At 37.5% G+C, this 24,926-nt stretch overlaps 1 protein-coding gene across 3 annotated transcripts in view; it reads right to left on the bottom strand.

Annotated features, from left to right (window-relative positions):
* LUZP2 (leucine zipper protein 2) overlaps positions 1–24,926 on the bottom strand; it is a 584,575-nt gene that overhangs the window by 377,820 nt on the left and 181,829 nt on the right. The gene's annotated exons all lie outside the window — the stretch shown is intronic.

Raw genomic sequence — 24,926 nt, 5'->3', positions numbered from 1 at the left:
TAGCTATTGAGCATCTACAACCAGTTCCTGGTTAGTCTACTAGCCTTGTACCTTCCAGTCATAACCCCAGGAAGCTGGTACAGTTAGTTATAGGAGTATAGCACTCCCACTGCAGAATGGTAGCGAGTAACATAATTGACTGTGAACTATATACATATATCCCATTATACAGTCTCAACTCAACTTCTTCTTTTATATAGATCACCAAAATTCTACTACAAAATTAGTATTAGATACAAAAGGAAGCAACTTTGAAGGGTATCATAGTGGAAATAAATTGTAATCTTAACCAAATGAAGTCTAAATATCTTACTTTTGCAAACATTATAAAAATCCAAGAACATGTGAACACATTGATAGGATACTTCTCAGGACATTGAAATAAGTTTGTGCAACAGGAGGATACAGAACTTAAGTCTCATTAATTTCACTGGAAATCACCTTCTATGAGGTTTTGTAAAAGTGGAATTAAAACAAAATCTAGAAACCAAATTGCTTTTAAAAAGCAAATAAATGCTGGTATGCAGAGTCTATTAATTAAAAGCCTTCTTACCTTGAAGACTTGCAGCTAGGTCTTGCAGAAGAGACTTTTTTTTCAAAAAGTTGAGATATGATGTTTTAATTAACAATAATAAGGTGGTTATTAATAAAATATAATATGATGATGTACTACAGAATTAAAATCTTATAAAAATTAAACATGGCTATTATAGTGAGTGAAATCCTACATTACAGAGATAAGAGAATTGATTTCTCATCCAATCTATTCTCCCATTAGCTCAGTGTCTTTAGCATCCTTGCTAAAAATAGAGAAATACATTTATAAGAAAACAGTTATACACCTTTTCCAGACCTTCTTAGATATTCTCTAAGAATCCTCACTGCCTTTATTTTTAGTTTATAAAATTCTGGAAAGAAAATTAGTAGAGGGGATGCAAGGTAAGAATTTGTCTATATAGGATACAGAGGGAAGTATAAAAAAAATCAGGTAACAATGGAAAGCATAATGAAAAGGGAGTGAATACTTAAGGAAGAATAATTTGGGGTCAGGAACATAACTGAGTTCTAAATAGTCAAAGATAAAATTATATGTGTGTGTGTGTGTATATATATAACATGGAGGAAATTAAAAATAGTTAGAAAAAGGTCTATTTGTTAAAGTAGGTAGCTATGCAGACATGAGTAGGACAAAAAAGGCCTCCCTCACTCCACCCAGTGGCAGGAATGCCAGCCAATCATGAAGTGATGGTCAAGCAGCTGTTACACTGGCTTGCTAAAATAGTAATTGGTCACAGCTGGTGACCAAAAAACAGTCTCCCAATAGAGAGAAAACACCTAGAATGGGTGATCAGCAGCTTCCCAATAAGCACTCAGGAGGTGGGTGAGCAGACTCAAGCATGTACACTAAGAGACAAAATAATGGAGTTTAATGGGTGTATGACCTTCCTCTGGGAATGCTCTATTGGTAAGAGAAAAATGCCTCAAGTGAGGATGCATACAATGTCAGTAAATACACTATGCATGCAGTCCCTTCCAAATGCTTGCAGGCCACTGGACATGTGGACAGCCTGCTCCAAGAGCAGAATTAGGGGAAAAGAAATGTAAACCTTGAAACCATGCCAATGTATACAAGAACCCCAAGTCAAGGGTTGGATAGGGCTTGGATCTCTCAAGTTACACACTTTGCTCTCTTCCAAATATACTTTCTTTCATTTCTGCTCTAAAACTTCTTAAGAAACTTTTGCTCCTGCTCTAAAACTTGCCTTGATCTCTCTCTTATGCCTCTTAGCTGATTTTTTTTTTTCCTCCAAGGAGACAAGAATTGAATTGCTACAGAATCATACAGATTCACCACTGGTAGTATGTTGACTATAGTGAGACAATATAAGGAGGCAAGGGCTGAGATCTCTAACTAGATCTTCTAGCTGAGAGAGATGGGCTAAATCTGGGAATGGGATAGCAGAGCCTACCTCAGGTTGTAGAAATTACTGGGATTTCATCTCTTATATGTCGTCACACCTCTTGAGCGTAGAGATAAAACTCCACTAACATAAATGATATTAGGGCTCTATTATGTGACCACAGATTTCTCAATAAATAAGCAGAGCAGGAAACCAGGTACTAATTTTATGCAGTGATCTACCAGACCATTGAGTCAACAGTGGTAAAAGTGTCAGCAATTTGTAGGTTCCAGTTTCTGAGCCTGAAATAAGATTTTAAGAGATCCATCAAAAAGTGAATGGAAAGGACAAAAAAGCCTCAGTGAGTTGGGTAGTAGTTTGCTTATCAAGATATGTATGACAGAGATCCACTTGTCAAAATCAACTATAATGCAAAGACAAAAATCTCAAATATCAATTGGATAACTGAACTCCAATTACCAGACTTTCAGGAGACGCACAGAATAAATAATAGAATGTTACTCTTGACCTTCTCACAGCAGTTGCCCGGTGCTTCCAAAACAGTCTTCCTGAGGGTAAATCCTGACTATTCAATTCTCTAGCTACATAGCATTGGGCAAGTGCTTAATTTCTCTGTATTTGTTTCTCTTTTTAGTAAAATGGCAATCACAATGGTAACTGGGTTGTTAGGAGGACTAAATGAGATGATGTATATAAAGCATTAAGACAGTATAAGACAGTATGTAACACTTGGTAAACATCATTGAATGTTTGTTTTTGTTGTTTCTCTTTCAGAAAGTTTCTTATGTTATTATCATTATAAACTTAATTTCCATAAAAAAAGAATGTACCTGACCTTGACCAGTGAATAGCCCCAGGGAGGAATGAGATTGTTTGGCAGAGAGAGACACAAAGACAGAGAGAGGAGAGACAGAGAGAAAGAGAGAGAGAGAGAGAGAGAGAGAGACAGAGAGAGAGACAGAGAGAGAGACAGAGAGATCAGGCTCCAAGCAGAAACTTGTCTCTAGGCAGAAAACGAAGTGGGTCCTGTGTCTAGAAAGAAAGCTTAGAGAAGTGAGGCTTGGGGGAGCTCTCCTTTTGAATAATGGCAACCAATTTTTTAGTGATTTCTTATCTCAAGTACTAACCTAATTGATTCAAATATATTTAAACCTTCAGACCAACTCTGGGAAAAAGACATTCTGATGTCACTGAGTCTCAGTTATGCCCAAGCTTGAGTGGAGAAAGTCAACGATGCCAGGAAATAGAGTGGGTTAAATCAAGACTAAATAGGCACAGTTACTACAGGTAGGGGTGCCAAGTTTGCAAATATGTTCTGCCTTTTGTAACATTTTAACTTAATAAAGATATCATGATCACGGTTACACTGTATCAGTTCAAACTGTCTCTGCTTCATAGCAGTTCTTGACCTAGGACAAGTTATACAACCTCTCTGAACCTTAGTGTATAAAATGGACCTAATAAAATTACCATTCTCACAGGTTTATTTTAAGGAGTAAATTCATTTAATCCTCATATTCAAAGCAGAATCCAGTACATAGTAAATTCTATGTAATTTTGCCTCATACATTATTTCTCAAAAATGATTATTGCCTATGACAATGATTTGTCTACTTTTGAAATTCAAAGACTGATAAAATTCCCTAAAAATATATTTAGTAACCAGTGTAAGTTTAAGAATCTTTTATTTTGTCACACAGGAGCATTTAAAAATCAATGACCATTTTATACATATGTCATTTTATACAATAAGGACATTTTAATTCAAAATGTTAGGAACCTAAAACCGCAGTAAAAACAGATAGCTCTATATAAAGTTGGTTTTTTTCAATAGACAAAATTCAGCTGCACTGACAACTCTATAGTGTAGTATTTTTCTTTTCTATCCTCATATTATCTCAGAGACTTAAAATCTTAATCATAATCCATTTGATTTGGCATAACCCTGCCAGTTGCCTTGGAATTCCAGTGATCAAGTGGTCTTTGGGTGACCAGTGGTCACATGATTGCTAAAACTATGCTGGGAAGTTTCAAACATAAATTTTCATGTTAAGTTAACAGGCATTTCTGGGGAAGGCAAAGGAAGCAGAAGGAGCAGGATCAAAGCTTTAACATAAAATGTTGAAGGGCTTAAGTCATAAGGTGAGGAAGTTGAAACATAGATAAGTTAATAAAAATTCTATAGTATGAACCTAAAAGTGGCTAAATTTTGGAATTCATGGTGCTCGTTAGCACTGGACAATTTCTATTGCCAACAGAAGTAGATGCAAGTATAAGAGAAAACAAACTCCTAAGAATTAGTAGGTATTATTTTATAAACAACAGATGCAAAGCTATTTAAGTGGACTGTATAGAAGACATTGAATGGTGTGGCAAACACAGATAAATTTTGAACAGATATACTTACACATTTAGAATAAAAACAGAGTAAGAGAGAGATCTTAAAAGATGCATTTGTCGGCGGTTTAACTGTACCCCTGGGGGATAGGGTCTTCTGAGGACATACATAAGGTGCCTTTTTAATTGTATTCTATTACTGGCATGGAAGCATCCCAAGGATAGCTATGAATTGCTTATGTTATGGCACTGCCTTGTGAGCAACATGCTCCAAACACTCGTTGTCACTACAGTGACAGAGTATGACCTGGAGAAGAAAACATTAGGAGCTGCCACAATACACTACAAATGATCAAGCAAGCAATTTAGCCAAAATTTTGTTTTGCAGAGTTCAGTTTTCCCTTCAAATTCTATCAAAAGCATGACTACAAATGTCCTATAAGATATTCTTTCACAAAATTTTACTACCTACTGAAAATATAGCTTAAGATAGAATTTCTCAGTCTCGGTAATTGTCAGCAAGTTTGGCTTAGTTAGTCCTTCAACAAAGAAGAGTGAAATGATTTCTTAAATTTGGGAGGAGTGATTACAATACTGTATAAGAGTGTCAATCAAGCATACTACTCTTTATTTCTAGTTCAACTAAATATAGGATAATCTAATATTGCTTTGATGCCTCTTCAAAAATATCTGCGAGTAGGTAATGAAGACAATAGGTGGCCAAAACTCACAATTAAATTTCTTAGGAAACTATTTATTCATTCAACAAGCATGTATTATTCTCTACCACAAACAACATAAACCATTGTTGTTATAGCACTGCACATTAGTGAAGAAACCATAATCTCTGTCCTGAAATATTTCTTAGTTTATGGTATTTCATGGGAAAACAATGACAAGAAGTCATTTATCATGATCAATGCAATGATTGAGGCAATAACCTGGATGCTGCAAGAATGGAATGAGTAGATTCCCAGATAGACTTTGTTGGATGGGCAGTTACAGGGAGTTCTAGGAAGAGAATGCTTGATATTAGAGGGAGTGTGGGAGAGGAGGAAATGTGCACCTTGGCATAGTTAGAAGATATAGCACATGCAGAGGAACAGTGGGAAGAGCATGTGGTACCTGCAGGTTTGCAGGGTCATGCTAGCATTTCAGTGTGCTGTGTGAGGAAGGTGTTTGTGGGGGTAGAGGTAAGAGATGAGAAGAGATAATAATTAAACAGGTGCAAGATCATGAAGAGCTAAGGACTTTAATGCTTGTTTTTAGTTGCAGGTAGTTGCTTGCCATGATGCTAGAATTCATTTCAGCATCAGTCTGTAATGTGTGAAGTGCTTTCCAAAAGAAAATGACAGAAATTTGGTTTACTCAATGGCAGCTTTGGTTAGAAAGTTGGAATTGGGTTAAAGACAAGTATGGTTAAGTTGATGGGCCCCAGAAAATGTGACAAGAGCCAGGACCCTAAGAGGAAAGGCAGCCAGTTAGTAACCCAACAATTAGACAACTCTCTCCCATAGATAAAACTTGGATAGATAGGTCAAACACACACACACACACACACACACACACACACACAAACACAGGCGCACACACACACACACACACACACAGCAAAATACAGTAAGTGGTGACACTTTAAGAGAAGCACATAAGCATCCAAAATGCAGCAAAACACTCCCAGTTACCAAAATCCAGGAAGGCTGCATGGAGGTTACTTTTAAGAATAATTATTGCTTTATGTTAGCCCTAATACCGGGCTTCATATCATTCATAATCATATGAATTATTTATTTGAGTGGTGATCCTATAAATTCCTGGTTGGGGAGTTGGGAAGTGATACAGAAAGAAAAAGGAAATCAATAAAGTGGACTTGAGGAGAAGACTGACATTGTGAGCAACTGCAGAGCAAGACAGCAGGAGACCTCAACTGAATGGCAAAGCAGGCACTTGAATCATCCTCCCATAAGAGCAAGAAGACAAGATACTTTTCTCTCCAATTTCTGTCTGTTATTGGTTGAGCACTGTTCCTGTGGCCTCAACTCCCTGAAGCTTACAGAACACCATCAACATGCAGTGGAATCACGAGTGCTCAGGGCACAGAAGAAACATTATCTACCACAGCCACAAAAATTGGCTAGACCTAAGGAACTGGAGGGAGGAATGTGTAGGACAGAAGGAACACTACAAGCAAATGCTCATCCATGAAAGAGCTCAGGAGAAACCAGGGACAATATGCAAATCAGTTACTATGAAGGCTAAAAGAAATAAAGGGAAGTTCAGATGAAATAGGTTTTAAAAATGATAATCTAGAGGTCTAGGTTAAAAAGTTTATTTTTTTCCTATGGGCAATTAGGATGAGGCCCATTAGAATGCTATTGAAAACATTATAAAGAGAAGTTTTGAAGATTGAACTTGAGAATGAAGCGGTAGAAATTGAGGGAGGAGAATAAAGGAGAGGTATTGTATAGGTTGACTTAACAAGTTTTGACTAATATTTTGAAGTAGAATATAAGGCAAAAGAAAAAAAAAAAGTTTTGTGCGGCTGTCCCCTGAGATCAAAAGCTCAGTACAGGATCTTGCATACTTATTGTGGGTAACAGTAAGGGGATGGTGGGTTCTGTTTCGGTTTCTATGTTTGCAATGCTGGTTGGACCTTCAGACAAATAGCATGAACTGAGATTTATCATAATAGACATATTAAAGGAAGTGAACTGAGTCAGCTTGGGAAGGTGGTAAGTACAAGAGGCACTCCTGGTGAGTAGGTGATGTGTAGGTGCCACTGAGGAGAAATATGAATGATGTCCATGAGGACAGATAAATCAAAGCTCCCTAGCTAAAGGCAAATGTCCCTAATGAATGAATTGATGGATTAATGAGTATCATGATTATATATGATATGTAATGTATGGGCTGGAAGCTATCATCTGATTTTGAAGACTGATGTAAAAGAGAAGAAAAATAAATTATTGCAAATTTAAGGACCTATATTAATGATATCTTAAAATTATTACCACTAAAAGTGAATAGAAATGAATGTTGGATTATAAAGTGAAATTAGATTAACACGATTTTGTTAAATTGTCAGATTATCAAAAGATTTTTAGGAAATCAACATTCCCAAATAAACAAGCCCGCTAAATCAGTAAAGCTGACCTTCTATACTACCTACTGATGTGTGACAGGAATCATGTCATTAATTCAACTCCAAAATAATCCTTTAAGTACTCACAGTCTTTAATTTAGTTTTTGCTAAAGAAGTGTAGAAATGACTAAAAGATGCAGTGAAATGAAGCAGCTTAAGCTTCAACACTTCTCTTTGTCTAGCCTGCTGACCTGTCTTCTAATAGGCGAAGATCATTCTGTAAACATTGGTTACAAAACCAAAAAAGGAAAACTGAAAAGCTTAGAAAAATCTTTAGTCTGTCATCTTCTGTGTAGTTAAGAGCTGGTATGATGTTAAATGAGAGCACATACTTGGCTTTCCCACAATCACTAACATTCTGATTCATGGTTCTTAGTCATCATACATCTTCCTTAATATGGATTTAAAAATATATATACTGGATTCTACTGAATTTGGATTTTTGCTCTACCTTTTTATTTATTTATTTATTTATTTATTTATTTATTTATTTATTTATTTATCTTCAAGATGATGTCTTGCTCTGTAGCCCAGGCTAAAGTGCAGTGGTGCGATCTCGGCTCACTCCAAACTTTTCCTCAGGTTCAAGCCATTTTCCTGCCTCAGTTTCCTGAGTAGCTGAGATTACAGGCACCCGTCACCATACTCGGCTTATTTTTGCATTTTAATAGAGACACTGTTTCAGCATGTTGGCCAGGCTGGTCTCACACTCTGACCTCAAGTGATCGACACACCTTGGCCTCCCAAAGTGCTAAGACTACAGATGTGAGTCACCACACGCGGCCTTGCCCTGCTCTTTTAACATATAATGTGTTAGATGCACAGCCCTTAGCACATTTAGAGTAAAAGCTGGTGAATGTGGAATATTTTAGAACTATAGTCAAATGTCATTAACTCAAGACTGTCTTTGAGTTATGCTGAGATAGACATCGTTGCTTATTCTGAGATAAACTTAAAATGTTATGTAGATAAGGGAAAATCAATGGAAATAATTTGTGTTAGTACAGTAACTGTTCTTTCTGGCTAAAGGAAAACTACAAATGTTTCTGCAAGCATGTAGATGTTTTACATTTTAACCAAAGTACCTGTTAGCTTGGGGTGGTTTTTTTGTTTCAAAAATGCAATTTATTCCGGGAAAAAAATGCCATAAAATCTAATTAAATTAGATTTGCGATGCTTGTTGAACTAATGTAAATAGTGTATAGTACAAAATAAATTAAATTTTGAGGAGAGAAAAATGAAGTTTAAAATATTTTATATTAATGTAAGCATTGCAAATATCCAGTCTATTTATTCAAGATGTGTTAAAAATGAAGCTAATTATCCTTATTGTAAACTAAATAGCTCATTTTTGTCTGATGAAAGACATTTATGAATCCAACATACATTTAAGACTACAATTAGAACAGATATGTTAGATAACTTACTAATATGTTATATTGAAAATCTAATATCTATTGTGTTCCTACCACCATCTCTTATGCATGGGGAAAGAAAGGTTGGGACAGCATAAATAGAAACTATGGGAGCCATAAGAGAGTGAGAATTCTTAAGATTTGAAAAGCTAAAAAGAAGTATCTCCTCTTACACTTCTAACTTGCATAGTTTTTAACCTCCTCAGTCTTTCTTAGAATGTCTCCATGTATGAATGTCTGAGAAGGCTCCCAAGGTCATGGAATGTTAAAAACGCGGTCTTAGAGAAATAAGGAAATTAAAGACTCATAAAGAGTGTTCAAGTTCAGCTCCCTTATTTCTCATGACAGTGTTGTTACAGCACTCCAAAGTTTGAGAAGCATTTTTATGAGTGGAAAACGTATGGACCTTGAAGTCAGGTAGATTATTCATGTAACGGAGGGACTTCTCTTCCCTAGTCTATGAGGGGTGTGGTTTCAAAAGCAGGAGTTTTCCAGCCCCACTCCTCCATCTGGGAACCAGACTCTTCCTGGGTTTGCAAAGGGTGTGGTTTCAAAGTCAGTGGCTTCTTGGCTCCATGCCACCAGCCAGGAACCAAAGGGGTTTCAAATGTAAAGTTCTTTGCCTGAGTTTCCTGAATTCGAGCTAGGTGGGGAAAGCCAGGTGGGCTCCTTTGTCCTAAAAGCCCACCAAAAGCTCTGGGAGGGATGGGGTCTGTAACTCAGAGTTGCGGATCAAGCAGCCAATCTGGTATCAAAGTCAAAGATCAATCACTCCAGAGGAAGTTTGAAAAAACTCCTTTCATTGGATGAGATCATGAATGGGGAGGGAATAACTCAAGGATTAAAATTCAGCTGCTCCTTACCTGAAGGAATTCCTTCTCTGGGTCCCCTCCCACGATAGTGTGGGAGCTTTCATTCTCCCTCTCTCTGTCTAATAAACTGCTTTTCTGCAAAACTCTTTGGGTCCACAATATTTATTCAAATGGCAAACTCACTGTGCCTCCAGGGCCCCCTTCCCCATTCTTTGGGGTTTGCGAGGCTAAGAACCTCTTCAGAACTGGGATCTGGGGACATTGACACTCCCCTGGTTATATCTTTTGGTGAGCAAGCCAGGAGAACGTCAGACTTCAGAGCAGTGAGTGGTATCAGACCCCTTTCACTTGCTAATCTGTCCTTCTGCTTCTTTTAAATTTGTTAAGGAGGTAAAAACCAGGTGTCCATCAGCTATCTAAGTGTGACTAGTACAGCTGCTGGACTTAAAGACACAGGCTTTCTGGGAACGGACTCTCCAACCCCCAGATCTCCGGAACTGAGAGTGTTGGTCAGCCCCTAACCAGCTTTTGTTTCTTACTGTTCTTTATGTCTCTGGGCCAAGCCAGGGGCCAGCAGGAGGAAGGGTGGTGGTCCCAAACTCCTGGTTCAGTCTGGTTGAGGTCGGGGACCTGCCTAAACCACCTAAGAAGAAACCACCTATGTGAGCCATGCCCAGCCTTTCAGATCCCAACCTCTTGGGTCCAGATTTCCGTGGGGCAAACTTCTTTCCAGCTCTTTCCTCTAAGATGTTTCTTGCACATGAGGCTATTACGCTTTTTGCTAGGACTTTGAGGCTCTTGGGGTGGCAGTTCAGGGACCCTTGTCCATGGTACTGTCAGGCTTATGCCTATGAGGACCTCCTGCAATGCACAGGGCCAGTTCCTTTAGTCTGCAGAGGTAGGTTGTGTTCTAACAGAGCCAGAGTCTATCAGTGGGTATGGGAGGCTATAAGACATTTTGTTTTTTGTCCCTCACAATTTCCCAATCCAACTGAGTGGTATCAGAATCCAATGATGTACTATTTGTCTTGCCTAGGATTGGCTTTCAGTACAGTAGAACTTCTCCATCTAGAATACCATAGTCAGACCTGGTTCGAGGCTCAAATAGTTATTTACAGGCCCCACAACCCCTAGGGCATATTCCTATGATGGAAAGTGGGGCTGGGGAGAAGGCCCAGGTCCCAAGGTCATAGTTCTGGCATTGGCATGCGGCCAGCCATTACCTTCTTTAAGACTGTTGTGCTTAGAGGCCCCTCTCAAGGACTTTATCCTCCTACGGCAGCTTTATGGTCAGGCCTTTGTTAATTAAATTCTTGCTAGGGAATATTGACCCTCATCACTCAAGCGTCACTGACCTAGTTCTTCAAGGACCTGCCAGTACAGGGCCACTATGCCTGGCAGTCTCCATCAGTCACCATGTCCTTAAGGTGGCCGTAAGGGCATTAGACAGTGAGCCTGTGCCTACGATGCCAGTAAGTGTAATTAAACCCAGAACATGGGTGGGGGGGGGGCAGACAATGGTCATGCTTCTAGGGCACAAAGAAACTACAAGGTGCTATAACTGGGGGATACCCCAGGGCTAGCAGTTGCAAGGAATAACCAGGGATGCAGGCATCCCTGTGTTCGATTTCAGATAGGTGCTACTCTTCCCAAGGCAAAATCACCCTTAAAGTGTATCCTCAATAACTGGGACCAATTTGACCCATGATCTTTGAAGAAGAAGCAGCTCATTTTTCTCTGCCAAACAGCGTGGCCATGATAACCTCTGCCAAGTGGAGAAACCTGTCCTTTAAGGGAAGTATAAATTATAACACCCTTCTACAATTAGACCTGTTCTGTAAGAGGGAAGGTAAATGGACTGAGGTCTCCTATGTGCAAGTTTTCTTTTCTCTAAGGAATAATTTTACTAATTATCTCGTATTAGACAAGGAAACAGCAGATCTAATAACATAAATAACCTCCTTGGCTAAGTACCAGCAGGCTCTTAGGACCTTACCTGAAGGACACTCTAGGGAAAAGGGGAAAGAGTTGTTCTGCCCTGGAGACTTAGTGCTTGTTAAGGCTCTCCCCTCCAACACTCCCTCTCTAGGCCCATCTTGAGAAGGACAATTTTTGGTTATTCTGCCTACCCCAACGGCAGGTAAGGTGGTGGGAGTTGACTCATGGATTTATCACGCTTAGCTGAAGCCTTGGACACTTCCTGAAGAAAGTCATAGGCCCTCCTCTTCACAGCCTGAAGTTCCAGGAGACGACCCTTTATACACCTGCAAGCCATTAGAGGATCTACACCTGCTCTTCCAACGAGATCCCCAGGAAATAACTACTCATGAGTCTAACTTACATCCTGGCATTAATAGGACTATCACTCTTGACTTTACTATTTGCTACTGGACTCTATGTGGTTGCCCCTATGAACTGGCCTAATAGCTCTCCTCCTCTCCCTTTTATATTATCACTCCTTCAAATCATATGGGGCTTTCAGGTCCCTTGGTCACCAATCTACAAATTCCATCTACCTCAAACTTCATTTGTGTGAACTCTACTAAAAACTCCAATGCTTCCCTATGCCAAAACTGGGCTGCCTTATCCCCAGGTCTCAGTTGCCTAGCACCAGGCTTATTCTTCGTTTGTGGCACCTCAGCTTACTGCTGCCTGAACAATACTCCTGGGGAATTATGCCCCTTCTCCTTCCTGGTGCCCCCCATGACGATTTACTCCAGTTCTCAGGTGCAGTCTTCTCTCGCCAAGGTCATGCCATACTCGATCCCCAATTATTCCTTTCATAGTGTGGGGGAGAATAATAGGAGGACTAGGTACTGGCATTGGAGGAATTACCACCTCTACTCAGTTTTACTATAAACTATCTCAGGAGTTAAATGATGACATGAAAAAAAGGTTGCTGATTCTCTCTGCAGAGGCAGCTCACTCTGCAGAAGCAGATTAACTCTTTAGCTGCCATGGTTCTTCAAAATAGAAGGACCCTGGATTTGCTAACAGCAGAGAAAGGAGGAATCTGTCTCTTTTTAGGAGAAGAATGCTTCTACTTTGTAAACCAATGGGGTATTGTTTTAAACAAAGTTAAAGAATTCAGGGACCAAATCAAAAGCAGGGCTAAAGATCTTCAAGAAACAGGATCATGGAGCTTGATTAACAACTGGCTGTCCTGGCTCTACCCTCTTCTAGGCCCGCTTATAACCATTCTACTATTGCTGGCTTTTAGGCCTCTCATCTTTAACAGTCTTGTCAAATTAGTTTCCTCTAGAATTGAGGCCACGAGGCTACAAATGGTCCTACAAAAGAAACCCTGAATCACCTTGGCACGTGAGTTCTATTGCAGACCTCTGGATCAACCTGCACCCCTGGAAGACTCCCCTCTGGAGGAAACCTCCACTGCAGGGCCTCTTCTATGACTCAATTCAGCAAGAAGTAGCTAAAGAGTGATCAACACGCATGTCCCAACAGTGGCTGGACTTTCCTGTTCAGAGTGGGGACTGAGGGACTTCTCTTCCCAGGTTCATGAGGAGTGTGTCTCAAAGGCAGGAGTTTTCCAGCTCCACACTTTCATCTGGGAACCAGACTCTTGCTGGGTCTGCAAGGGGCGTGGTTTCAAAGGCAGGAGTTTCCTGGTTCCATGCCTCCATCTGAGAACCAAAGGGGTTTCAAATGTAAAGTTCTTTGTCTGGGTTTCCTGAATATGGGCTAGGTGAGGAAAGCCAGTTCAGCTCCTTTGTCCAAAAATCCCGCCAAAAGCTCTGGGAGGATGGGGCTCTGTAACTCAGAGTTGTGGACCAAGCAGCCAATCTGGTATCAAAGTCAAAGATCAGTAACTCCAGAGGAAGTTTGAAAGAACTCCTCTCACTGGATGAGAACATGAATGGGGAGGGAATAACTCAAGGGTTAAAATTCAACTGCTCCTTACCTGAAGGGATTCCTTCTCTGGGTCCCCACCCACGACAGCATGGGAGCTGTCTTTCTCTCTCTCTCTCTCTCTCTGTCTAATAAATCGCTTTTCTGCAAGACTCCGGGTCCATGATATTTATTCGAATGACAAACTCATGGCGCCTCAGGGACTCCTTTCCCCATTCTTCCAGGTTAAGAAGGCTTCCTGCTTTGAAACAGGGAGCTGTGGATGTTGCTGCTCCCCTGGTTACATGACCTTGGGCAAGTTAATTACAGTAACATTCTGAGCCTTGATTGCTGTTTCTATAAAATGAAGATAATAATGTCTTTCATAAGGAATTTGTTAGTATTATTTGAGATCGAGTGTATAAAGTTTCTGGCCAGTCATTATAATTGCATTGAATATAAAGGACTGTTATTACTGGTCTCACAACAAAATTTTTCCAGCTAATGATCTCCAATCACAATGAAGAAATCTAACTCATCAATGTGACAGACAGAAAATAGAGGAGCTGAAGATCTTTCCCTCATTCCCTATAAGACATTCAGACACCTACCTTTAGCCCATTGATCATTTCTTTCCTCTTGCAGGAAATGAAGTGGTTAAAGGAAGGTTGGGACACTCAGAAGTCTGGGTTGAATTAGAAAAAGCCTTCCCACTGAGGAAGCACATTCAGAGCACTGTTCATTGTGCTTTGTGGAGAGGACCTTGGGCAATCTTTAAAAAAAATTTTTAAAACCTTCTGACATATTTGTCATCTAAGCAGGTCTAGTGCTGCTACAGAAGCAGCATAGGGGAGCTGGAAGCAACTTTAAAAAGTGTAAAAGTAATGAGCCTTGCTCCCTTCCTGCCAGAAGGACATTAGCAACTCTGCCTTTCTTTTCGCATGCCAGAAGGGGAGAATTTACACTAGCCACTATCATTCTCCTTTTGTTTTCTTTTCTGCTTTTTATTTTTTCCTCTCCTTTACCTTTGTCCTTTTCTCCTTGCTCCTCCACTACCAGTCTAGCAGTATGAACTGATCACCTACTGTTTGTAAATAACAATATCTACAAAGAATGGGAATGTTAATTTCCCTTTTCTCCTGTCAGTATCTTTGGGTAGAAGGCAGGGTGTCCAAGGAATAGCACTTCATCGCTCAGCACAAACAGCATTCCATTCATTCAATAGTTACCAGTGAGTGTACATTATGGGTATGTAATAGCAAATAAGGCAGACACAATACCTATAGCTAGGAGTTTATATTCTAGTGGCAGATACAACTTAACTAAGGATTGAAATCTTAATAGGTAAGGATTATGGTGAGTAATTACATGTCCCAACAGGAACACATCAAAGAGAAACCTGTTTTTCACACTCTTCCTCCAAGTCCCATGATTCTCTTAAGGGTAGGAGACAAATTCTAACTACTGTATCACTTGAAAAGGAATGAGAATGATAAAATTGGAAAAGTTAAATATTAATCTTGCCATATCCCTAAAAAGTAAAGATTTTTTAAACTAGCTAATTAAAAAAAAATCTTAAAATGGAAGTAATAGAAAGTAAAGTAGAACTCCAAGAAGAAAGACATTGCTGTGGTTTTATGCAACAATTTGTACCTAGCTTAGTGTCTGTCATATAGTAAAGCCTAGCTAATATATTTTAAATAAACAATGAATAAAATAAAAAAATTGAGAAAACATACTGAAAAATTTATATCTTCATATCTCAGTTCTATGGTGTTTTGTGAAATGTATCTTGTCTACATTATTATTGTTTTGTCACTTAAAGTAACCATGTGTTGAATACCTAACATGTCACAAAAAAAAATTTAACACATTATGAGAAAGGTATGCTATCACATATGAGTAAATAAGGCAATAAAGATCAAAGCTGAGATACGAACTTACTTCTATTTGTCACTGATGAGGCTCACTGTCTTCCTATGACATAAAGTTTCTTTAAGGAACTAACAATTTTTGCTACATGTTTTACTTTATGACCCAGTGAAAATAAACCTGCTTAGCAGTGGCTGTCTCCATATACGCTTACTGACAATGTTATTATAATCAGAAGTTAGAAATGAAAAATACCTCTCACAACTCATTTCCTAGCTAGAGGACATAACACTTAGTCTAAATGCCAAGAATTGTTCTCTTGCGGTGCAGGCTTGGATGCCTGGACACAGCACTATATCTTATTTTGCAGAAAATAACCTTTCAAGGAAGAATAAATGCTTCTCAATGATGATATGAACTCTCTTACAAATAAATTCACCCCTCATTTTTCAAGCTTAAATTAACATTGGGTGACGTGCTGTGCTTTCCAGAGGGACTAAAAGTCATGCCTTTGAGACAACCTTGTTCTCTTCTGATACATTCCAAAGGCATGTATTAAAATGAGAATCTACCTAAGGACCTGCTTTTATGTCAGATACCTGGGATGATTTTCTTAAAAATAAATTATGTCTAAGATTGGAGCCTACTAAGATTGGAGTAGTCAGAAACATAAAACACAAGACATAATCTCATTTTTAAAAAATCTTTTTCCCTTCTTTTCACAGGTCTTGAATTCAGAGTGTCCAAATAAATATTTGATTTAGGACACTTATAACAAGCATACTGGGAATGCAGTAAAAGGGAGAAATTAAGGAAATGCTATACAAAGGATATAGAAATTCTGCTGGGGTTTGTGGCCCATTCTTGAATAGCAGAAAGCATTTGGATTGAAATTCTCAAGGGTTAGTTCATCATTCACCTAATGTGCAAAATAGATATGTGTTCTTTTATTTGTTCATTTCATTCATTCATCCACAGACAATACAAAAATGTACTGAAAGGTTACTATGGGTCACGCATTATTCTGGACACTGGATATATTTTAGTGAATAAAATTTCCAGTATGGTCCTTGGCTTTATGGTGTTAGCAATGGTCAAATTAAAAAGTTGAAAACAACAAATAGTATACGTAGCTACCTAGTAATCCCCTCCCTCTCTTTCTCCTTCCCTCCCTTTTCTTTCTCTTTCTTTCTGTATTTCTCTCTTTAGAGACAAAGATATACAAACATGCATATGAGTGTGTGTAACATGTACATGTTTATCTATAAACATGTACACAATTCGCAAATTGTGGTAAATAATTTAAAGAAAATGAATAAAGAACAATGAGAAAACGATATAGACAGACCTACCTAGAATGGTCAGGAAAGACATTGCCAAAAAGTGACATAAGGAATCTTAAAGAAAATAAGAATATAAATAACAGCAGGGACTTTGCAATTCCTGATAGACAGAAAAGAATATGTGAAAAAGCTCTGAGATCAGAACAATCTTGACTGTTCAGGACATTAAGAGATCTACCATACCTTTAGAAGGAGAGAAGTAATGCAAGATGAGTTGGAAGGTCAGACAAGGGTCAGACAGGGCTTCATAAGAACAGGAAAAATATTGGTACTTTATTACTGTTTCATAACTATTCTATTATTGTAAGTGCAAAAAATGTTAATGTAGAGAGAAAGGTATGATTACATAGATTTTGATGGATTATAAATGAAGAATAGTTCAGAGGAAATAGAGTGGAAGCATGAGGGAGGCTGTTACAATAGTGCCAGGCAGCTACAGATGGAGGTTTTCATTACAATTGTCAAAGTGGAAATAGACAAAAATGAATATATTTGATATATACATTTGGAGGCAGAAAAGGTAAAACAATACATTTTATTAGTCTTGGCTTGTATTTACCAAGAAATTTTTATATTTATTATTTTGAAATTTTTGTGGAGTTGTAAGTTCTGTGAAAACTTTGAGAAGCTTGGCCAGGCATGGTGGCTCAAAGCCTGTAATCCCAGAACTTTGGGAGGCCAAGTTGGGCTCATCACCTGAGCTCAGGAGTTTGAGACCAGCCTAGCCAACATGGTGAAACCCTGTGTCTACTAAAATTACAGAAAAAAAATCAGCCAGGCGTGGTGGCATGGGCCTGTAGTCTCAGCTACTCGGGTGGCTGAGGCAGGAGAATCACTTCAACCTGGGAGGCAGAGGTTGCAGTGAGTCAAGATCACATCATCACACTCCAACCTGGGTGACAGAGTGAGACTCCAGTCTCAAAAACAAACAAACAAACAAACAAACAAACAACAAATAATAAACTATAAGAGGCTTAATAAAAGATATTAGAATATTACATACCACTAAGGAAAGTTTAGTGCCACTTCTGCATTAAATAAAAATTGTGTGATCCTAATTATAACATCCAGTTTTATTCACTTTTTTTTGTTACTTGTTAATTGGAATAAGCATCATTTTGATTTATGTTACAATTTCTAGACTGCTATACTTCAAAAATAGTGTTAAACAGTTTTTATTGGAGGCATTTGGGTTGTATTCTAACTAATACTTTGGAAGAATAAATTTGTAAAAATACCCATTGAAGGAGGATATCTTTAATGAACCATCTACACATCATTTATTTGATTTTTTTCAGAAGCTACATCAATGGAGTCATTTGGGCTTTATAGAAAAAATTTTAGCCTATAAAAATGACCTCTCTTTTAAAGCTCCTTCATGATCTAATATAATTTCATGGATTTCTAATCTTCTCTTTCAATTATGCCACATAAGATAGGGAAGAATAAAATCTGCCATTAGCATTGTATTGATTTTTCCATGCTTTAAGAAATATGAGACTGAATGGTGGCTCACACCCGTAATCCCAGCACTTTGGGAGGCTGTAGTGGGTGGATCACTTGAGGTCAGGAGTTTGAGACTAACCTGATCAACATGGTGAAACCCTGACTGTACTAAAAATTCAAAAAAATAGCCAGGTGTTGTGGTGCACACCTATAATTCCAGCTGCTCAGGAGGCAGAGGCATGAGAATCATTTGAACCCAGGAGGTGGAGGTTGCAGTGAGCCAAGCTCATGCCACTACATTTCAGCCTAGGCAACAGAGCGAGACCATGGCTCAAGAAACAAAAAAGGAATATGAAAAAACATTAGGAGATTTGTAGGGCAGAAATATTAATAGTAATTATGAGGGCCAATCAGGTATTTCTTGAATGTATCATTTAAGGAGTGAAATTGTTTTTTCTTATTGTTTCTACTAAAGTTCACTAGGAAGTATTAATACAGCAATTTTTATTCAAGTGTAGCACTTACTTTATGCAAATGTACAACAAATTTTATTCAAATATAGAGGTTGAGTAAAGAAATAATATTCCATTTTTAACCATGTTAGTTCTATTTTGAAAATACTCTATGGCAAACTAATTTTCTGTTGAGCAGTTCTGGATTTACAAACACACTGTGCATTATGTGAAAGCTCTAAAATTTAACAAATAAGCAAAAATTGGACCATCTAATTTGTACCAATAACCCAACAACATCTATGTTCTCTAAAATTGCCGTTAAAATTCCCAGGAAAATGGAGATTTTTCCATTCCTTTAATAGCAAACAGATTTTTAAAGCAACCTACTACAAAGTTCAGAAATGCCAAATGTGTTTGATTCTGTAGGTCTGTTAGAGAACATGGGTACTAATTTTCACCTAGATGTTGGTCTGTGGCTTAAAACTGTGTTCAAATAACCCAATTCCACTTCAAAGGGTTTATTGATTTATCTCATAGCTGAACTACAGTCTAATTTTCTAAACATTGTCAAATCTACTGTAAAGATGGGACTCTATCACAACTTTTAACCTTAAGAAGGCAGGTTTCAAAAGATTGGCTAACTTTTTAGAAACTAATTAAAAAGTACAGTCAGGATATGACATACGTTGTACAGGAACAACATTGCTCGGTAAAAACTGAGTTTAGATTTTTAAGTTAAAATTGAAACATTATTGTTTCCTTGCTCAATAGGAAAAAGGGAAGACTATCTAAAATTTCTAAAATTTCTCTTATCCATCTGTGGGGAAATGACATAAGAGGAAATACCATTGCATATCACATATGAAATTGTTAAATGGGAGACGGAGGAGGCAGGAAAGGAAGAAAAGGGGAAGAAGGAGAAATGAAGACAGGAAACCTCACAGATTTTTATTCTCTCTGTCATTGGGCAATAGAATTTTTTTGTTTAGAAATATGTGGGAATAAATTTTGTGTCAAAGGTTGCATATAAGCATGTGACCTTCTTTAAATATGCACTAAATAAAATAATAGAGGGAAGAAATGTCACTGTACATATCTTAAATTAGTGGGAAAACAAAGATCATAGCAATCTCCATGACTTCCCAATAACTTTATAGTTTTTCCTTTGCCTTATTTTTGTGGTGTTATTCTCCTGATAATTTCTAATAAAGTGACAAAATGAAAAGGCAGGACAGTTGTCTGGGAGAGCTTCATAGAAGGAGCAAATGAAGTTACTGTATTTCATCCTGCAACCAGAGCATAGAAGTATCCAAAGTATGAAAGAGATGTTTGGGGCTAGCTGGAGAAGGTCACAGGCCATCTCCTGAACAAGTGGCAATGGGAAATAAAAGCAGAACCAGAGAGCCTGGACCCATGACAGGCATTTGAACTAATAAAAATTCAAGTAGATTTCAAGAGGCCCATGGCCAAATGAGCCTAATAGTTCCCACTCTACAGTTATTATAAACCTTAAAAATATTAGAAAAAATGTCCATTAAAGTAACCAATACATAGTAAGTTAATAATAAATGGCAGTTCTCATCCCTAAATTGTCTTATAAACTGTAGCTATATGTAAAATTGTTTCATTAATTGGAAGATGATTAGCAATGTTAAATATGTCAGAATTCAAAAGACAGAGGTATTCAAGGGATTTATCAATCTGAAGTTTAATGGCAATGTTAATGAGAAATGTCAGTACCAACACAGTCATAGAAGCCAAATTGAATGTGTGTTGAGGAAACGAGAACAATAAAATAATCCTAGATTTCAAGAACCTTTGCTTTAAAAAGAAAGAACTAATACCTTGCCCTCAAATGTGGGCAATTTTGCCCTGCAGGGGACATTTGGAAATGTCCAAATCATTTTTGATACAACTGAGGTGTGTACATGTCATTTCTGTTAAACATACCACAAGGCACTGGACAGGCTCCCCTAATAAATAATTGTCTGTCCCAATGTCAATATTGCTGAGTTTGGAAACCCTGAGCTAAAGCATTCAAGAGAGTTTGTCAATTTTAAGAAGAAAAGAAAATGAAGGTATCTTCTAAATTACAAATACAGGAGAGAGAGAGAGTTCAGCTGAAGAAACAAATCAGAGTATAAATCTCCTAACACCCGCCATCACCCCTACACCTTAAGGACCATCTAGGGTCCTTCTAGAACGAGATGTAAGGACTAGAGCTGGTGTAGAGAAAGGACATGGACTGGTTTCTGAAGCCATGTTGGACTTCATGAAATAAAAAACAGGATATATAGTCATGTACCGCATGGCATTTTGGTCAACAGACCAGATATATGACAGTGGTTCCATCATATTATAACACTGTATTTCCACTATACCTTTTCTATGCTTAGATTCACAAATACTTATCATTATGTTACAATTGCCTAAAGTAGTGGTTCCCAACCTCTTAGGCACCAGGGATTGGTTTCAAGGAAAACAATGTTTCCACAGACAGAGGAGTTGTGGGACAGGGAGCACGTTTTGGTATGAAACTGTTTCACCTTAGATGAGAAGGCATTAGATTCTCATAAGGAGCACACAACCTAGATCCTTCGCATGTGCAATTCACAATAGGTTTCACACTTTTATGAATTTAATGCCACAGCTGATCTGATGGGAGACAAAACTCAGGCAGTAATTCTCACTGGCCCACTGCTCACCTCCTGCCATGCAGCCTGGTTCCTAACAGGCCACGGATTGGCACAGGTCCGTGATCCAGGAATTGAGGACCTGGCCTAAAGTATTCAATAAAGCAACGTGCTGTACAGGTTTGCAGCCTAGGAGCCATAGGATATACCATATAGCTTAGGTGTGTAGTTGACTATATCTTCTAGGTTTGTGTAAGTACAGTCTTTGATTTTTGCACAAGGACGAAATCCCATGACAATGCGTTTCTCGGAGCATATCCTCGTAGCTACAGATGCATGACCATATTTCAACGAACACAGAAAGCAAAGACAATAGGTTTTTTTTTTTTTAATGGTATCTAGTAGGGGTTTCAATGTGATCATGGTGATCTCTTCCTCAGGAAGAAAGAGTCATAAAAATGGTCTTCAAACAACACTGGACACCTTGGGAGGTTAATGAAGGAATATTTGATAGACTTTAAAATAAAAAGAAATTATTTATATTAAATATCTCATCTATAATTTGGGCCTTCTGTTTATTGTTTGGTAAGTAGTTTTTTTTCCCCACTTTGTACATTTTGACAACAGATGAGATAGTAAATCGGGGACTTTAAAGAGAAGCAAGTCTGAGACTTAATCACAGCTTCTTGAGTTACAGGCTATGGAATCTTGGAGAATCCACTTCATCTTAAGAGCCTGATCTCAAAAATGTTTTCTGAGCTGTTAAATCCATACAATTAAATACAATGAATTAAATATAATAGCAGTGTGCTATTGTATACAGTAATTTTGTAATATAAATTCTCTTGTCTGAAAATAAAAATTAATTTATTGTGGCTTTCCCAAAATAACAGCAAATAAGCAAAATACACAAAAATTACAATTTTAAGTCTCTTTTGATGTTTAGTACTATATTACTCTGGGAGACTAATTTTAAAATACTGGTCAGTTTGCAACTATGTCCAAAAATAACTAAATGTTTCAGTAAGAAAGCAAAAGTTGAGCTCATAGCACAATTCAGAATATATAATAATACAATTCTTTCTCAGCAGTAAGTGGGTTCAATACTTGTTTAGAACTAAACTGTGCAGCATTTAATAAATCATACACTATGTGAGGCATATCTCAGTTACAAATGCAGCTGCCTGGAATGTATTTTGCCAAAAGCCCATTCTGTCACTACATTTATTGTCAGTCTACTAATAAGCTCTATGCATGGAAAATTGAGTGTGTTTTTTCTTTCCTACGGAGAGCAAGTAAAAAGAAAAAGAAAAGGAAACACATGTCCTTGAATATTACTTTGAAAACTAAATTAAAATATTTACCCCATACTCATTTAGCCTATTGATTACATGAGCTACCTTTATGGTTTACAATCATTGATAAGACCATACCGTTTTAGAAGATTTAGTACACATGTTTCAACTAGGTTATTGTAATTCAAGGAATGGGACTCTTAGATTCTCTTGCATAAAAATGCCATCCTTCTGTTATGTCTATTAAAGTTATCTCACTTTGAAAAAGACATTCATGGGGGAACATCAGAGTCTCCTTGTAAGGAGTATCAAATACCTGAAATAGTTTGAGTGTGCGTGTGTGTGTGTGTGTGTGTGTGTGTGTGTGTGAGAGAGAGAGAGAGAGAGAGAGAGAGAGAGAGAATTAGACGAAAAATTTGGCCAAGAAAGAGAGAGAAAACCTTAAGACTTTAACACCTAGCATTTTGTTATAGCTGTTTGAATAAAAAATATTTTAAATCAAGTTTTTATATGCAAATATGTTCATGGCAGTATTATTTACAAGAACAAAATTTAGAAGTAAGTTAACATATTGATAAAATGGTACCTATGAGAATTAAAAAGTTGTGGGAGGGGAATATTTTCAGTTCAAGAAGAAAAACTTTAGATAAATTTTTTTTTAAAATGCTGAAACTGCTATATATAAGTTAAATAATAATAAGATCTATAGGAAGAAAACAAAAAATCTACACAGATATAGAAGAGTACTTAATATATGCAAATACAAATTTCTTTCTTGGAATGAGAGACTCACAGTAGCAAATAAGTCAGTTATATCAAACCTAAATTAATAACATTAATTGAATTGTTATTAATTACCACTTGATAATTCAAAAATTACCATAATTTTTTAAAAGAATTCAAGAAATTATTCTAAGGCTCATTAGAATAAAAATATGTACAATACCCAGGACCTCTTTAAGATATGAATGATGAAAGAGAATGAGTTTTAAAAGAAAATAAAAATGCATTATGAAACTATACTCATTCACATTAGCATCAGATTAATTACAGATAGATAACTACATATAAACTAACTTATTAAAAATCAGAAGGAGAAATCTGGATTGTCAGGAGTTCTAAAATAGGTTTCTCTTAACTTTTTTGAGAAATATATAAATCTGAATACTAACTTTACATAAAATAAAAATTGGGTTTTGTGATGAAATAAAAGAAAATTTAAAATTTTGGGAATTAAAAAATAACACGTAAGTTAATAGAGTTTCTTGTAAATTAATTAAAAACTCTAGAAGTCAAAACTGGTTAGAAATTTATCAATATAGGTATTTAAAAGTCTATCCCAAAATAAATGTGTGTGTGTGTGTGTGTGTGTGTGTGTGTTTGTGTGTGTGTGTGTGTGTTTAAAAAAAAAAACAAAAACAAAACAGATTATTAGGAAGAACTCCAAGGAAGCAATTTGGTAGGTGATACACATGTAGCTAAAAGAATGGTCAACTGATGTGATTAAAAAGACAGGTTCAAAACACATCCTGAAGTCAACTGGGCCTAAGTTTACATGCTTATATTACCAATCTTTAATATGTAACTATTTGAAACTTTAATTCATCCATAAAATGGGAATGACAATTTCATAGGGTTAACCTGTAGTGGCTATGACTGTTATTATTACCATAATAATCCTTACACACACACACACACACACACACACACACGCACACACGCACACAAAATTGCCATTTATTTATTTTTTTATTTTTTTTAATTGCATTTTAGGTTTTGGGGTACATGTGATGAACATGCAAGATTGTTGCATAGGTACACACATGGCAGTGTGGTTTGCTGCCTTCCGTCCCCTCACCTGTATCTGTCATTTCTCCCCATGCTATCTCTTCCCACCTCCCCACCCCCTCGCCTCTCCCCCATTTCCCCCCAACGGACCCCAGTGTGTAGTGCTCCCCTCCCTGTGTCCATGTGTTCTCATTGTTCAACACCCGCCTATGAGCGAGAATATACGGTGTTTGATTTTCTGCTCTTGTGTCAATTTGCTGAGAATGATGGTTTCCAGGTTCATCCATGTCCCTACAAAGGACGTGAACTCATCGTTTTTGATGGCTGCATAATATTCCATGGTGTATATGTACCACATTTTTCCTATCCAGTCTATCATCGTTGGGCATTTGGGTTGGTTCCAGGTCTTTGCTATTGTAAACAGTGCTGCAATGAACATTCGTGTGCACGTGTCCTTATAGTAGAATGATTTATAATCCTTTGGATATATACCCAGTAATGGGATTGCTGGGTCAAATGGGATTTCTATTTTTAGGTCCTTGAGGAATCGCCACACTGTCTTCCACAATGGTTGAGTTAATTTACATTCCCACCAACAGTGTAAAAGTGTTCCTATTTCT

The sequence above is a fragment of the Saimiri boliviensis genome, chromosome 6 (genome assembly GCF_048565385.1).
Source record: "Saimiri boliviensis isolate mSaiBol1 chromosome 6, mSaiBol1.pri, whole genome shotgun sequence".
Classification (NCBI taxonomy): Eukaryota; Metazoa; Chordata; class Mammalia; order Primates; family Cebidae; genus Saimiri; species Saimiri boliviensis.
This window is presented reverse-complemented; position numbering and strand designations above follow the sequence as displayed.